The following is a 14,982-nucleotide window of genomic DNA, read 5'->3' on the forward strand; positions in this document are numbered from 1 at the left end:
AAACGGTTTCAAGTTGCGCCAGGGCAGGTTCAGGCTTAACATTAGAAAGAATGTTCTTCACTGTTAGAGTTGTTAGGCATTGGAACAGGCTCCCCAGGGAGGTGGTGAAGTCGTCGTCCCTGGAGGTGTTCAAAAAACATTTAGATGTGGTACTTCAAGACATGTTTTAGTGGACATGGTGACATCAGGTATACGGTTGGACTTGATGATCTTTGAGGTCTCTTCCAACCATAATGATTCTATGATTCTATGATTCTATGAAGAAGAAGACATGTTTATTCTTTAGAAATCTGACAAGAGCAATTCTTTAAGAAAGCCTTAAAATCACACTGATAAGTGTGATCATCAGAAATTGTGTGCCAATTCTGATAGAAGCAAACTGTAAAATGGGTCTTTCTCAATTCAGGGCTATGTTGTTACAGCTTGCATAGCTTTCTGTGCTGCCCCTTTCAAAGTGAATTCCTAAGATCACTGATTTTTGTGAACTTCATTTTGGGATACCTTCAGTAAGTAAGGCTGAGAGCTACTACTCCCTGTTCACTGAACCTACAAATGCTCAGTGTATTTGAAAACCAGTCTTGCTTTTATCATTCAAAAACTGAGGAATAGGAATTACAGGGATTACAGCATACCACCCCGTCTATTTCTGGCTTCTTACATGACAGTAAGCCAACCATTGAAGCGGTTATTTGAACATTTTTAAAGTGATTAAAAGAGTCTCTTGTAAATGAGACAGGAAAATAAAGTCAACAGGAAAACAAAATAAGCAAGACTTAAATGTTGAAAAACACAGACTGTTCAGAAAAGATCAGAGAATATGGAATATAGACATTTAACATTTATTGAAACACCACATTTAGGAATGTGGAATATATATAAATAATAATACATACCTATTTATACAGTTTGCTGAGTATTTCCTGAATGGAGCCAGGTGTTTTTGTACCTGTATTTACAGGATCTTAAAACATTTTGAATATTGCCTAAAATTATAGATTGCTTTAGCTATAATTTCATTAGCTTGATCCATATAGAGCATACCTCCAAAGGTGCTCAGCAGTGAAGAAGTTATGCTCTAAATCAAAACCAGAATTAATAGAAGAAATGAATCCTCCCACTCTGGGAAGGCTGTTAAGTTAGTATAATTACCTGAATTCTCTTGGTGCAAAAATAGACAAATTAAATTAATTGTTAAGAGTCATAGAGCAAGTCATTGGAAAAGATGAAATAAAATACAAAGCTTATTATTGCTCAGTGGTGTTGATGACATGCAAGGTCATTATTTTCTCTTTGTCATTTGTTATGCATGCAAATTTCAGTTAAAGTGGTGATCAGGTTAGGTAGTATGAATTGATGCCTGTTAAGGGACTTTTTTCCCCAATTTCCCATTAATTTTTTTATCAATACTCTCCGGTATGCATGCCTTGGTAGTAAATTTGTTGAAGGTCTTTGCCTTATGTATAGCTTCTTGAGACATTAATATTTTAGACATTTCGTACAACCTATCCTCTACAAAGCGGACTTCCACATAGTCTGTTATTTTAGCAAGGCTTTTAAATCACACTCCCAACAATTTACCTATGAGCAGAAGAACTAATGAAACCAGATTTCTTGCAAATTTTAAAATTTACATCTCTGTATTTAAAAATTTTCTGTGGTTGGGCATGTAACAGCAAGTGTTGTGGACAGTCGAAAGTTTATGAATGTACTCATTAACTCATCAATGTTAATATGCTGACTATGTAAGTGATAGACAAATAAGAATAAATTACTGAAGTCTTTCGTACAGTAGTCATGTAAATGTGGGTATCTTTTTTCAGGCATGTTGTAGAAACATTATATTTTGAGATTTGTATTACCTTATCATTTTGAATTGGACATTATTAAATTAGTAAAAAAAAATCAGAAGAGGAACAATGACAGAGCATCAGCATGGGTTTTTTTTAGGCAAAAAGATACGTCTTTCATTCAGCAACATGAAAATCTTTCATATTTAATTTCAAATTAAAGTTCTGGACATCCCTGAACACTTCATTTCAAGCTCAGAAAAATTTCCATTTTATGTTGAAACAAAAAATAAGCAAGTTTTGTATGTTATATTTTTTCTTAGAATCTGCTTTCAGATTTTTCTTTCCTCTGGTCTCTATTGCTTACTTTGTACATTTCTCCATTCCACTCTTCCCTTTGCTTCTCATCCTCAGTCATTTCACTTTTTTCCAATGTTTTTCTCTCCAGTGTCTGGACTGCTGTTTATTCCATGGACTCCTCTAATTATATTCCATTTCTGTCCTTCAATTCCACCTTTTTCTCAAACTCATTTAACTGTTCTTTACTATATTGCTGAGCCATTTCAATATGAAATATGTTCCTACATGTCTTAGTATTTTGTCTGAAGAAAGATCATCATTTTCATGGTAGCATTCTCCTGCAAATTTTGTCATGTATCACCTTTCACTGCCTTCTAGTAGTCACCCTTTTCCACTAGAGATATTTTATCTGTTCTTGACAAACCTCTTGCTTTTCATTTCTTCCTTTGCTGGCCCCTAGTCTACCTCTGCAACCTTTTTGAAAAGTCCTTTTTACCTGGTTCTGTATCTTATTTGTCACTCTCTCCCATTTTGTGTTCAGGACTCCCTAAGTCCGTTTTCATTAAAGCTCATGTACTACCACCAGATATTAAAAATATTTCAGACTTTCTCCACTAGTGCAAAACAATATAAAACAAGGCCATGTCTTGTATCCTTTGCCTATAGTAGGCAGTGCTTTTCCAAGATATCCCACTGAAGAAATAATCTGTTTACTCCCCAGCGGGAACATGGGATTCATAGTGAGGAGTGTAAGACAAGTGAGACAGCATTGATACTTTCTTTGTTTCTACCAGTACCTAACAAACTGTCAGAGCTCAGGCAATTATAATAATGACATGTTGTAGAAGTATAAATACAAGAGGGTTTACCTTTCAAAATATATTTGGTAAAAAGAGAGAGTAGGTATGAAGCAGCTGTGGAAGCATTTTTCTGCAAAGTTTTTAACCCATAAAAAACTGAAAATAAAAGCTAGCAGGCAACTGAGTAGAAAGAGAAGGTACTTCTCTATAATATTTCTGTGAATTTAGCTCAGAGTTTCTTCCTGCCCAAAAGCTGAGCTCCTTTTCACTTTTGATTCAGGTCAACACCCAATAAAAGCGACAGGAGCCTGCCTGGGTGAGGAATAAATAAAAGAGCCAGCTATCTGCATTTTGATCCTTGGAGAGTAATTCCCTATTTATTCTGTATTTATAAGGTATTGTAAGTGAAAGGTTTAGCCCAAGCTTTTCCTTGCTGCATTCTCCACATCTGCCTTAATATTAACCAACAGTTGTCTTTCAGTCCACTTCATGTTAAGAGACTAAGAGGTTTTTCCAATTTACTTGATGATTTGGGGCTATGGCTATATATCCTGTAGAGAATCAAGATAGTTGGAGATCCGATTCATGAGTGTGGCCCCAGACCAGTTTCTATCAAAGCCTCAGTATCTGATAAGCTACTAATATCCTGTTCCTAGGAAATGGTTGTTGAGTGTATGAAGAATTTCTTTAATAACTTACAGTGTGTTTAGTGGGAAAAAATCTGAGGTGAAAACAAGTGACAACTGAAGAACCCATCCTGTAAACATCTCAATGCATTCTACTCACATAAGAGTGACCAGAAAAAAAAAAAACCGATAGTCTTAACTGGTGAAATTAACTGTGAGTGTAAAATAAGTATTACCATTCAAAATTACTAGTTTTTGTAAGATATGTTCTGATAAATGCATGTCAAACAAATGCAAGTGGAAGTCTTCATAACAAATTTTGTGTGATGAAAATGAAGAAAAATACAGAATTTACAATAACATTAGTAATTATTTGTTAATTGATGTCCATGCAACAGACATCTTTGCATGTCATTTACACATGTACTTTTGATAAGTAATAGTTTAGTTCCCTGCACAGTATTGAATTCAAATCTAATATAGAAGTCAAAAATATGTTGAGAAATGTCATATGTATATTCTACCAGTCAAAGCTCTTACTTGTGCAGAAAAGTTGGCAAATTTTTAAGCTGAAAAGATAATTAAATTATAATTAAAGCTGCATTATTTTTAAGGAGAAAACATAGATCGTTGCTGAAAGGATTATGAAACACAAAGCTAACATCAAGACCAAATCTCGATGTAGATATTTTTATTTAAGTAATCAGATATTCTGGTAGGACTGCCTTTATGAAAAAAGTGTAGTGTTAATAATATAAATCCATAATGCCATTGCACTATTTTTCCAGGGAAAAAATCTATACTTTTCTGTCTATATCCACCAGTAAGGATAGTTTAGCAAAGCCCAAATCAAGGTAAAGTTAAATTTAAAAATATATTTGTTATAAACTGCCGTGTTCCATGATCCTTGCTTGAGTTACATTCTCCCAAAGACAGCAGTGTCATTATTTTCAGTGTGAGATTTGATAAAGGCAAGCAGCTAAATCGAAGGTAAAGCTGGAAGCAAAAAAAAAAAAATAATAATAGCACAAAAGAAATTTAGCAATCCCATCCTGTTTGTAGATACTTTTCATAATGCATGTTCAAATCCTGACTCGACTTATTTAGAGTAACTTGTCTGAAGATTTTTCTATGGTGGTTGAAATACTGGATGCAGGTAGATGCTTTTTCATTTACAGACTATTATATTTTAAGACTGTATCCTTAGAGTCCCTTTGCACAGAAGTTGAGTAATATCACAATCCAACTGATGTCTCTGCATGACTTGCCCTAATTTGCAGAGCTGATCTAGAAAAAAGGGTTTCTTTAATGAAAAAATGCAGGCTTACACCCTAGGATTCTGCATTGATGAGGCTGTAATGTGTGGTCTAATGATAGTGGGGAAAGCATACATTTTTGTTTGAAGTTGGATTAGTGCAGGCAAACAGGTGCTAATCAGATCACAATAAAATAGCACCAGAGGGTGTTTGAAGCCTTATGCCACTACATTTTCAGAACATCACAGAAACTTCAGTAGTTGGTTCAGTAACACTACATAAAAGCTTAACATGTAAGTGCAATCCCGTATGTTGAATCTCTCTTTCTAATACCAGCACCAAGGGGCATATCTTAAAGGTACTTTGTGAAGTTTTGTCAGGTACTATTAATGCTGCTATTGCAAACAGAAAAACTTGGGTGTTTGGAAGAATGTGACTGTCTTAAGTAAATCAGTGTCTGAATATACTAACATAACCAGTTAGCACAGTAAAAACAAGTTAATCTACAAAAAGTAACAGAACACAATGTGATCTTGTATTTCTTAGAGTAGAATACTTACCTAATTTTTGTTCAATGTTTCAGAATAAAAAATAAAATTTAAAAGAATAGATATATAGCTAAGGTAATCATTTCCAGTGGAATGTTTTACTTCACCTCTGTATCTTTTGAGCCTCCTTACCACTTTTGCCACATGCCTCACAAGTGCTCATTTTCTAATCCTGGCAGTGAGCAGGTTGCAGATGACTACCTATCCTTTTTCACGGTGAGTGAAAAAAATTCCCCCAGTACATATTCAGAAATTTCTCAAAGAAAATTGAAAAATACTAAAAGCTTCCTCATCCCTTCCCTCTCCCTACCCTGAGAACAACTCAGGATCTTTTCTAACTTTGCTGGACAGCTGAAAGCTCTGGAGAGGAAAAGGTAGTAAAGTATTTTAATATCACAGATTTTCTAACTTTCTCTGCTTTACCCACATGTCTTTATCCTGCAGCTATTGGGTTGCTACTGTTTATTAGCCTATGCTGGGTATAATCCGCATACGGAAACACCGTAGCACTATTTCTTCTGCAACTGTTAGCTGTAGGTCACCATATATCTCATTAAGACAACTTTTTTCTCAAAGTCTTCATTCACAAATAAAAAGCAAAGGGAGAGGGATAAGGCTTCTCTTAAAACAATGCGTAGTTGGTGACCCTGCTTAAGATGTTTAGTTCCTCTTAATATAAAAATACAGCAATGAGTAAATATCCATATTTTTCATTGTGTTCTATTTGTATTGATAGTCTCAGTTACTCTGAACATGCAGTCAGAGTAACTGACTGGGAGTCATTTCCTTTCTACACATACCTTTCTTCTTGAGAGTTATTTCATTTCTACATGTACCTTATACAAAATACACCAAGGCTTACAGGCTTTGATAACTTGGGAGCTTGATCTCTGTTTAAGGAACTGGGACTGAATTCTTTGAATGTAGAATTTTTTGTATGGTTATTCTGTCTTCATCTAGTTGTTGGAACTGTAGAATCTACTGGAAAATCAGAAAGAGTCTAGAAGAAAGGTTGATAAATGCTAGCTGTCAGGAACAAACTGATGTTCCACCAGCACACTGATTGAGGGGTCATCAGTATAGCAAGGCACTACTTGATAATCACTTGTGTAATGAGTGACATCACAGAGGGACAGGACTTGCCTTCATATTCTCACCATAAAAACTTTCAAGGTTGTGAAAATTTAGATTCCAAAAAGCTTCACAGTTGAAGACCCTCGCTGTTTTATAGTGAACATGCAAGAGTTTTCACTTAATTACTGTGCTATGCTCATGCAATTATACAGACAAAAAGCAGAGTCTCCAACTGTGTGCTCATAGAGCTGGTGATGGATGGGTAATGCTGGAATTTTTTTCCTGTTTCCAATTTGAGTGTCATTAGTTAGGATCATCTTGATTGCAAAGATGCCACTTAGCTTCCCCAACTGATCACTTTTAAGGGCAGTCTTAAGTCTTAATAAGTCTGGATCTCATTAGCTTAGGTCTCTGGTTTGTTTCCTTACATTTAGGTACTCACATGTGAAAACCTGAAAGTATGAACATGACAAGAATTACTATAAAGTAGTTAATGTGATGTTGTGCAGGGTCCTTAAAGATTGGTTAGGCTACCTTGATATTTTTAGTTTAAATAGGAGAATACTACTACATTATCTAGAAATCCTCCATGAGGTGTCAAAAACCAGGAAATTGGTGCTGATTCACTTTCAAGTTTTGTCTTAAGTTAGAAACCAGTTCTGTACGGCAAACCACCCTTTCCTGAAACCTGAACTGAAGCTGCTGTATGTACAGTATATGCTTCCATTGTTTATAAGCATAAAAACTCAGTAAGTATCACTGGAACCATTATTAAAATTCAAAAGCATACAAATAACAGCTAATAGCAGTATTTCTTCATGCAGGTGCAAATAATGGAAAATACCTACTTGTGGTCTTTTTGATTAAATGAGTCCTATGTGTATAAAGCCATCTTTGGTTGGCACTTGGTCTATAGTTCAGGGGATTATACCCCCACTGCTGTGACTGAGGGCTGGATTAACTTTTCAAATCCTAAAAAGCTGCTATGAGACTGCATAGGGCAAGATTTTGTTTCTGGTAGAAGTCAGAAATCTGTAAAGCAACATTGTAAATGCTGTTACTAGATAGAATCAGTGATCTGTCTAGGCCAGTATCCTGTCTGTGACAATGGCAGAAGTCAGAACTTTCAGGGGAAAGTATAAAACTCCAATGTTATCAATATTTCAGTAGTTTCCTCCCCAGCAGCAAGCAGTTAGTGACTAGTGCAGCCCTACTTCACAGAATCACAGAATTACAGAACGGTTGGGTTTGAAAGGGACCTCTGGAGACTGTCTAGTCCAACCCCCCCTGCCAGAGCAGTTTCACCTACAGCAAGTTGCACAGGAACGTATCCAGACAGGTTTTAAGTATCTCCAGAGAAGGAGACTTCACAACCTCTCTGGGCAGCCTGTGAGGATTTCAGTTCTTTTCACTTTAGGTTCCTTTAGCTACCTAGAGAAACCAGTGGATATTTTATTGTCCATCTTCATGATTGTACACACATTTTAAGGAACAAAACCAGACAGTCTTATCTTTGACTTTTTGCCTAAGTATTATTCTCTGACAAGTTGTTTAACACATCGTGTTAGAAGATACCTATTTACTGTTATTTTAACATGTATCTCTTCATTTCACTAAATGTCTTTGGGTAAGGGGAGAAAAAAGAACATTCTTTAATGCTGTTTCTTGTTTTACATGTCTACAACTTTCCCTTGTGTTCATCCATTATAGCAAACTAGGACAGTAAAATATCCTAACTTGCTTCAGTATATGTCATATGGAGGGATACAGCAGGGAATCCTCACTTCTCTAGTCTTTTTGCTGGTCGTCTCTGCTCCTTTGTTTGTGATGTACTCTTTTTCTGTAGCCTTAGTAACAGTAACTATTCCCCAATCTTTTTATTTCTTTTTAATAAGAAGTAAGGCAGCAAAATGATTCCAGAATTATTCCACATTTTCTGGCTAAGTTGTCCAGTGGATGTACTGAGGCCTGACTTGGATTCAGCCAACAAATGGTTTCCGTTGAGCAGATCTCCTGGAGACTGATGACTTTTCACTCAGTGAAATAGCCTGCCCCTTATTAAAATGTAATAATTTTCTGTGAGATTTTTTTAACAGGAGGAATGTCTTTTCCATGTGTTATCTCAAATTACAAATATGTTGGTGCTGATAATTATTTCCATATATATGTTATCATGTCCTACAAGACCTGTAATTTCCTTTGACCTAAGCTGTAGTTTGATACATTATTTGATCAGTGCTCTTAGTGAGTCATTTTATCCATATGTATTTAGTTAATTGGTTATTTTTCTCCCCACCAATGTTTATATATAATATACTCTACAAAGGAAAAGGAAATCTGACTGCTTGCAGCTGAGTCTAGTAAAAGAGCAATTAGGTTCTATCAGAGCCAGCAGCTGTCCGTAATGAATTCTGAATTGAAATTATGAGTGAAGAAAAGAATCCAGCCATCTGCAGGAAATGTGAAAATATTTTTATAACCCAATAGCTGAATTCTGGAAGGGGGTACCTCTGAGATTTCCCAGCTGTACCTACAGTAAATTCCGGAATATCCTTGAGCACACAGTACACTGGAACACACTGCATCAACTTGGCTACCCAGCATGTTTGGCTAACTTCGAACAGGCTGTATTTTTATCTAAAGTAATCAGCATGAAAGCCTCTTTAAATCATCTCCCTGTGTCTCTAGAAGTAAAATGCAGCTTTAAAAATAGTCCTGTTATCTTTTTGTGGAGGCTTTCCAATCAGTATTCTGCCCTGAATATTAATATTTCTTTGTTTTTCATACTTTTATAGACTTACTTCAGGGTCTCATCACTTATTATCAGATTTTTGTCCATGACTGCTGTTCCAAGTGAATCCTGCATTGTGGTGCCTATTTTTTTTTTGTCACCTGAATTTTAAAAATAGTTTTTGATTGTTTAAAAATTATCGTAATACTATCCAAGTTCATTTTACAGCTACTTTGAAACTACTACACCAAAATCCCCATGGTTTTCATATTAAGTTGTCCATGGTATTTGCTCATAAGTTCAAAATCCTGCAAAAAAGAGAGAGATTAGTGTCCAACCTCTAAATGACAAATTGTGATTAAGAAATGTGAAATACTTAGTGGTATTAACCTCTCATAACCTGATTTTCTACTACATTACAGAGAATTCATGCTGGTATAAAGACTGCCGAGGTTAAAGAAACAAAACATCAGTAGTACTGGTAACCGAGCTCTTCAGCTGTCGGTGGAGTATTGTCAGAGATACGGAAAAGGATGTTTATTCTTTTCACCACTTGTTCTAAGAAAACAGATGCCTAGCAAGAGCCTTTATGTGAGCTTATCAGAGAAGCCTCATAGTTTTTTCTTCTCTATTTTCTGCTGTGTAACATCTCACTGCATTATTATCGTATTGCAACCATTTCAGTTTAAACCAAATATAAGGTGGCAAGATCACATTTGTCTTATCCTCTGAATGTATCCTCTGGATATATCAGTTCTCCATGGAAAACGAAAAGACATCTTGAGGTGGAAATCCAAAACAGTAGATCTACTACTAAAGTCCCATCAGCTTCAATCTTGAGGACTAATTTCTGGTTATTTCCAAGTTCTTAAAGTAGGAAAAAAAGAAAGGAAAAAAGGGATTTGTAGACAGGTAGAGCCCAGTTCATTTAGGGCTTTTAACTGTGATTGGTACTGAAAAATAAAGCCAACACAGACTGAGGAGACCTGATACTATGTCTTTTTTGTTTTGTGTTTAGCAGATGAAATACTGTGTTCACATGACAATCTGGGACCTCATCACTGATCTGTCAGTCTAAACCCAAGCATAACAAATGAGAAATGGTAGTGTTCTGGCTTTAAAAACAGGGATCCTGAGGGCAGCTGGTGTTAAAAAAAAGAAACAATTGTTGACAACAATAGGTGTACAAACATCTAGAATCAGGAAGGGGTCCAGAAGGACTCTAAAACTAGGAAGCATCTTAGTGTTCAGTGAGTACTTTCAAGGTCATACTGTTATCCAGTACTGCAGAACACATTTCTTCCTATCTTCTTTAATTCATTTTCAGATAGCATCAGTTCACCTTCCTATTTCCTATACAGATAGGGTAATAGCTCTTCTACATGTTCCACATGAAAATGTAATCAAAGCACAGAAATATGCAAAAGTACAAAATACCTCCTCACAACATTCCACCTTGAGAAAGCAAACCAAGTTGAAATGCAAAGAAAGCAAGGAGTAGTTGTTAGCAGCAAGCAGCATAATTTCTGCTCATTGACTTCTTTGCTGTGCTGTAATCTTCACTTCTATTTATTGATGATAGGATCGCAGTGTACTTCCTCTCATAAATTACCAAGAAGTATCATTTTCTGTATTTACTACAGCTGTTCATGCATAGATCTGTCTTTAATTGAAGGTAATGAGTCACAGTAAGATGTGTTTTTAAAATTAACCTCAAAATGTATTTTCTAAACTCTATTTCACTAAACTCTATTTCAGTAAATTTTAGATCTTTCTTTCTTTAGTGGGGTGCATAATGACAAGAATACTTTGTGAATGCATTGCACACTGTAAAATATAGACTGAAATTCAACAAATCTCACAGACAATAGATATTTAGGATAGTTACTCTTTGATGCTAAATACAGAATGCAGTACTCTGAATATATAAGATTGTATTTAGAGAAGTAGGAAAATAAGAGGGAGGATATCTGACAACTGGATTTATTTCGAAATAAAAAGTCACAGTAAATCCTTGTGTACAGATAACAGTACAGAGAAATACAGCTTATTCTAATTTCTTTTCTTTAGATACTTATATAATTGAAGAAAGCAAGTGATATAGTGATTTACAGAAAGGTATACATATAAAAATCCTCCATGAAAAGCAGGATTATGGCATGTATTGCTATATAAAGTCAACAATCAACTCGGAAGGGAAACCAAGATAAGAAAAAGAACTGGAATGAAATAGGTTGATGAACTTTTCAGTTGTCATACTGTGTAATTTCTGCTATATTCCATCTTGCAAGCAGAAGAGTAAGAGATCTTTTTTTCACCAGCAATTCATGGTTTCAGGAAAGAAGCAAGCAGAAGTACTCTGTGATATTCTGTCCCTTTAAGGAAGAAAAAGCAAGGATCAGAAATAGTGCTGGCACTTTTCAATGGCATAGTTCCTGAAAGTGTCAGGTACTCAAAGGCAGAAGTGTTGATTGAAAGGAAGAGGTCTAGATGATCTGATTAGCAGATGGGAAGCATGGAATGCTTGTGCTTTCTCTAAGTATGTGGGACCATGAGATTGAATTTAGACAGTGTGTTTAAACTTCTCTCCCAGGACACATCTAGAATGCTATTTCCTTAGTTTCTATCCAAATTCCAGCAAAGTCTAATAAAAGGATTTCTGTAGGAGAAGTTGTGTCTGTAACTTGTTGGTTGACCCTTAATGGATCCTTTCCTCTATTTTTGTCATCCATGGTATTCTGCAACAATGAGTTTCACAATTTAGTTATGTGCTACATGAAAAACTACTACTTCCTTTTTGTTTTAAATTCTCTATCTCATCATTTCATTTCATGATCCTATTCCTTGTGTTACAAGCAAAAAATAAATAATAATTTCCTTTTCACCTCTTCTACGTAACACATGGTTTTATGCCCTTCTTTCATATCTCCCTTTCTTTTGAGTCTTCTCTACTCCAAGCTGACTTATCTAGGTTGATTAACATCTCCTTCATACATTGTCATCCTCTTTGATATGTTTCTTCAACCTTATGATTTCTCTACCATTCTTTAGATGGGGCACACTGCTTGTCGTGGAGGCAAATGCAAGGACATCCCTTTGGCATGCAAAGTGGCCCCAGAATGGCATTCAAGAGAAAATTTACAGAATCCTTTAGTAAATAGTGGATTCACAGGGTGGTGAGTGAATGAATGAGTGTGAGAGTGAATAAAGATATTGCACAAAATCCTTCCAATTAGTTCTACGGAAACCTCCTAAATCTCATTGCACTGCAAAAATGTAATTACAGGTAAACGGCTGTCACGTTTTAAAAGTGTGCTCAGAAGTTACCTGTGGCTGTAATATTTGTTTCAGATGTTATTTTCCTTCACTCCATTACCTTATTGAGCTACTTATATATCTTTCATATTGCTACAGGGTACATCTTCCTCCACTGCTAACATGTAAATTATTTCTAATGCTTGAGACTTGTCAGTTAGGGGAGTTGCTCTTTACATTATGCACTTCCACAACTACATTCTTGTATTGCTTTGAAGCTATATAGGAGTCCTTCTGCATTTCTGTAGAGTTCTGACTCATGACAGATCTGGATTTAAAGTCTGGTGAGAGGATTTGAACTGCTGAAATGGAAAGTCCTTGTTAGAAGTGTCTCCTAAAACATTTTTGTTTTGTTTTGTTGAACATTACTAACACTGCATTTTTATCCTGCATGGAAAACTCAGCTTTTAAAATTATTTTAGTAAACAGTTGTTCCCTGTACATAGAATTTGTTAGAGAAATTTATTGGAGTTTTGATTCTGTATGTTTTAATATTTGAGAGTTTGTTTGACTGTGTTCATGATAGAATCTGGTAAGACAGCTTCTTGTGTTTGATCTCTCCAGAGCTGAACGCAGGATTAGACAAAGAACAAATTTACTTCCTGAATATTATTACATTTCTGCAATCTCATTTTACAAAAAATTGGGTTTAAATCTGGGGCAGTTATATTTGAAGAATTTGTGGTGATGGTAGAATTCTGAGACCATACAGACTGAAAGGAAAATCTTCATGAAGCTCAGTAATGGAAGAAAGATCTAAGGGCTGACTTCTGATTTGTGAACCTCCTATGCTTTTGCCAGCTATCTGTGAAAACACTGGGGAGCTCTAGACTGAGCTTTATCTACCTGCAGTGAAATCTGTTTTCTGATTTTTTCTTTCCTTGTTCATTTTAAGAAGCTTGTATGACTTTGATGGCAAATATGGTTGCATCCATGCATAGCACAAAAATTAAGAAAAAGTGATGGCTAAAATATTTTGTTTGGTGAAGCATTACACCTAAAAATGTGTCGTATACCATACTTGATTGCTGTATCCAACTATACCACAGTGAGAAGAAAGTCATTGTGCACTTGCAGATCAATTCTCAAAAGTCTCTTATAAACCAGTGCTAGAATTCTTGAAGCAGTCTGGTATCTATTCTAAAATGAAATTTAAATTTACCTCTTGTACAAGGTCTTTAGGCTATTTCAGTCAGATGTATCCCTTCAAAAGGAAGTTCATTGGTTTCATAAGGGGCTTTTTTGGTGCTTCCTGGACAGAGGTGTGATTTTCAACTCTGTTCTGATTTTCTAACAGGAAAAGGAGAAAATAATCTAAGTATTACCCTTGTCAGAACTACTACAGAATTTCTATGGGATTGGAATCTAATTAATCATATGAAGTTCCTCAATAAAATCCAGGCATTTTTGTGTGTTTTGTGTAACACAAGAAATTTATGTACTTTCAGTTCATAAATGCAACTTCATTCAATCTGAAACTGTAATATTCAATAAAATTTTCCCCTGATATGAGTCCATATTTTACTGTCTTTGCTTCCAATTAAATGATCTGTGAATATTGGCAATTACATTGTCTTCCTTTGCCAAATCACTGAAGTATCAGTAAAGGGACATTGTTTAAACAGCTACAAATTAATCAAAAAAGCCAACCTTTAACACATCCGTACAGTGATTTTAATGTGGAATGGCCCCCTTATGCCTCTTAATTTTTTTTTTTGTGAATTGCAGCTGTATCACATCACAGGACGTTAAACATTTCAGCTTATGGGACTGAGTCAGTCATGTTTTTAGAAATGGAAAACAAATGTTATAATAGGATAAATGGTAATATTTGAAGCAATAACAGTTTCCTTGTAGGTGTGCTTATTTAATAGATTGCTTAGGTTTTCAGTTTGTAAAGGTAACGGTATCTTTCACTAGCTGAAATGATAGAAATTTTTTTTTTAATTCACAGTTTGACAGTAACACCAAAAGATGCAAAGCAAAAGGGCAAGAAAGTCAATAACAAGTGTAGAATTAATTTGTGAAATTATTCTTATTAGCGGAATTATCATGGTTAGCAGATAGGAATTTTTTTTTTATGTTCCTGTGGCTTTTTAGTGAGGATTTGAACTGCATGGCTTCCCAGCAGTATATCAGTACCATATTAAGAAGTCTGTATCATAGCAGAAGAGAAGGAGAAACAGGGGGTAAAGATAGGATAGTTTCTTGCTCTTGTATAGGAAGCTACTGGAGTTCAGAGTTAGAAGGTATGTAGGGGCAAAGAGGAAGCCAATTAAAATATTCGTAGCATTGTTTCCGTTTTTACCTGGAAACCGAAAAGGAAAAGGGTGGTCTGAGAGACACGTGGCTTATTTCTAATTGGCAGACTTGGAATGTCCTGAACACCTTAAGGCAGTAAAATATCTTGCTGGATAAAATGATCTGGAGGGGAGTGTGTCAGGAGCGCAGTGGAGCCAAATGCCTCAGTAAATGTAGTGTGTCGGCCCCTCCATCCTTATCATGAAAACGTTGGTGCATAGTAATGTGTTTTGGTCTAGTGTCA

The sequence above is a fragment of the Cariama cristata genome, unplaced genomic scaffold (genome assembly GCF_000690535.1).
Source record: "Cariama cristata isolate BGI_N322 unplaced genomic scaffold, ASM69053v1 scaffold16697, whole genome shotgun sequence".
NCBI classification, from domain to species: Eukaryota; Metazoa; Chordata; class Aves; order Cariamiformes; family Cariamidae; genus Cariama; species Cariama cristata.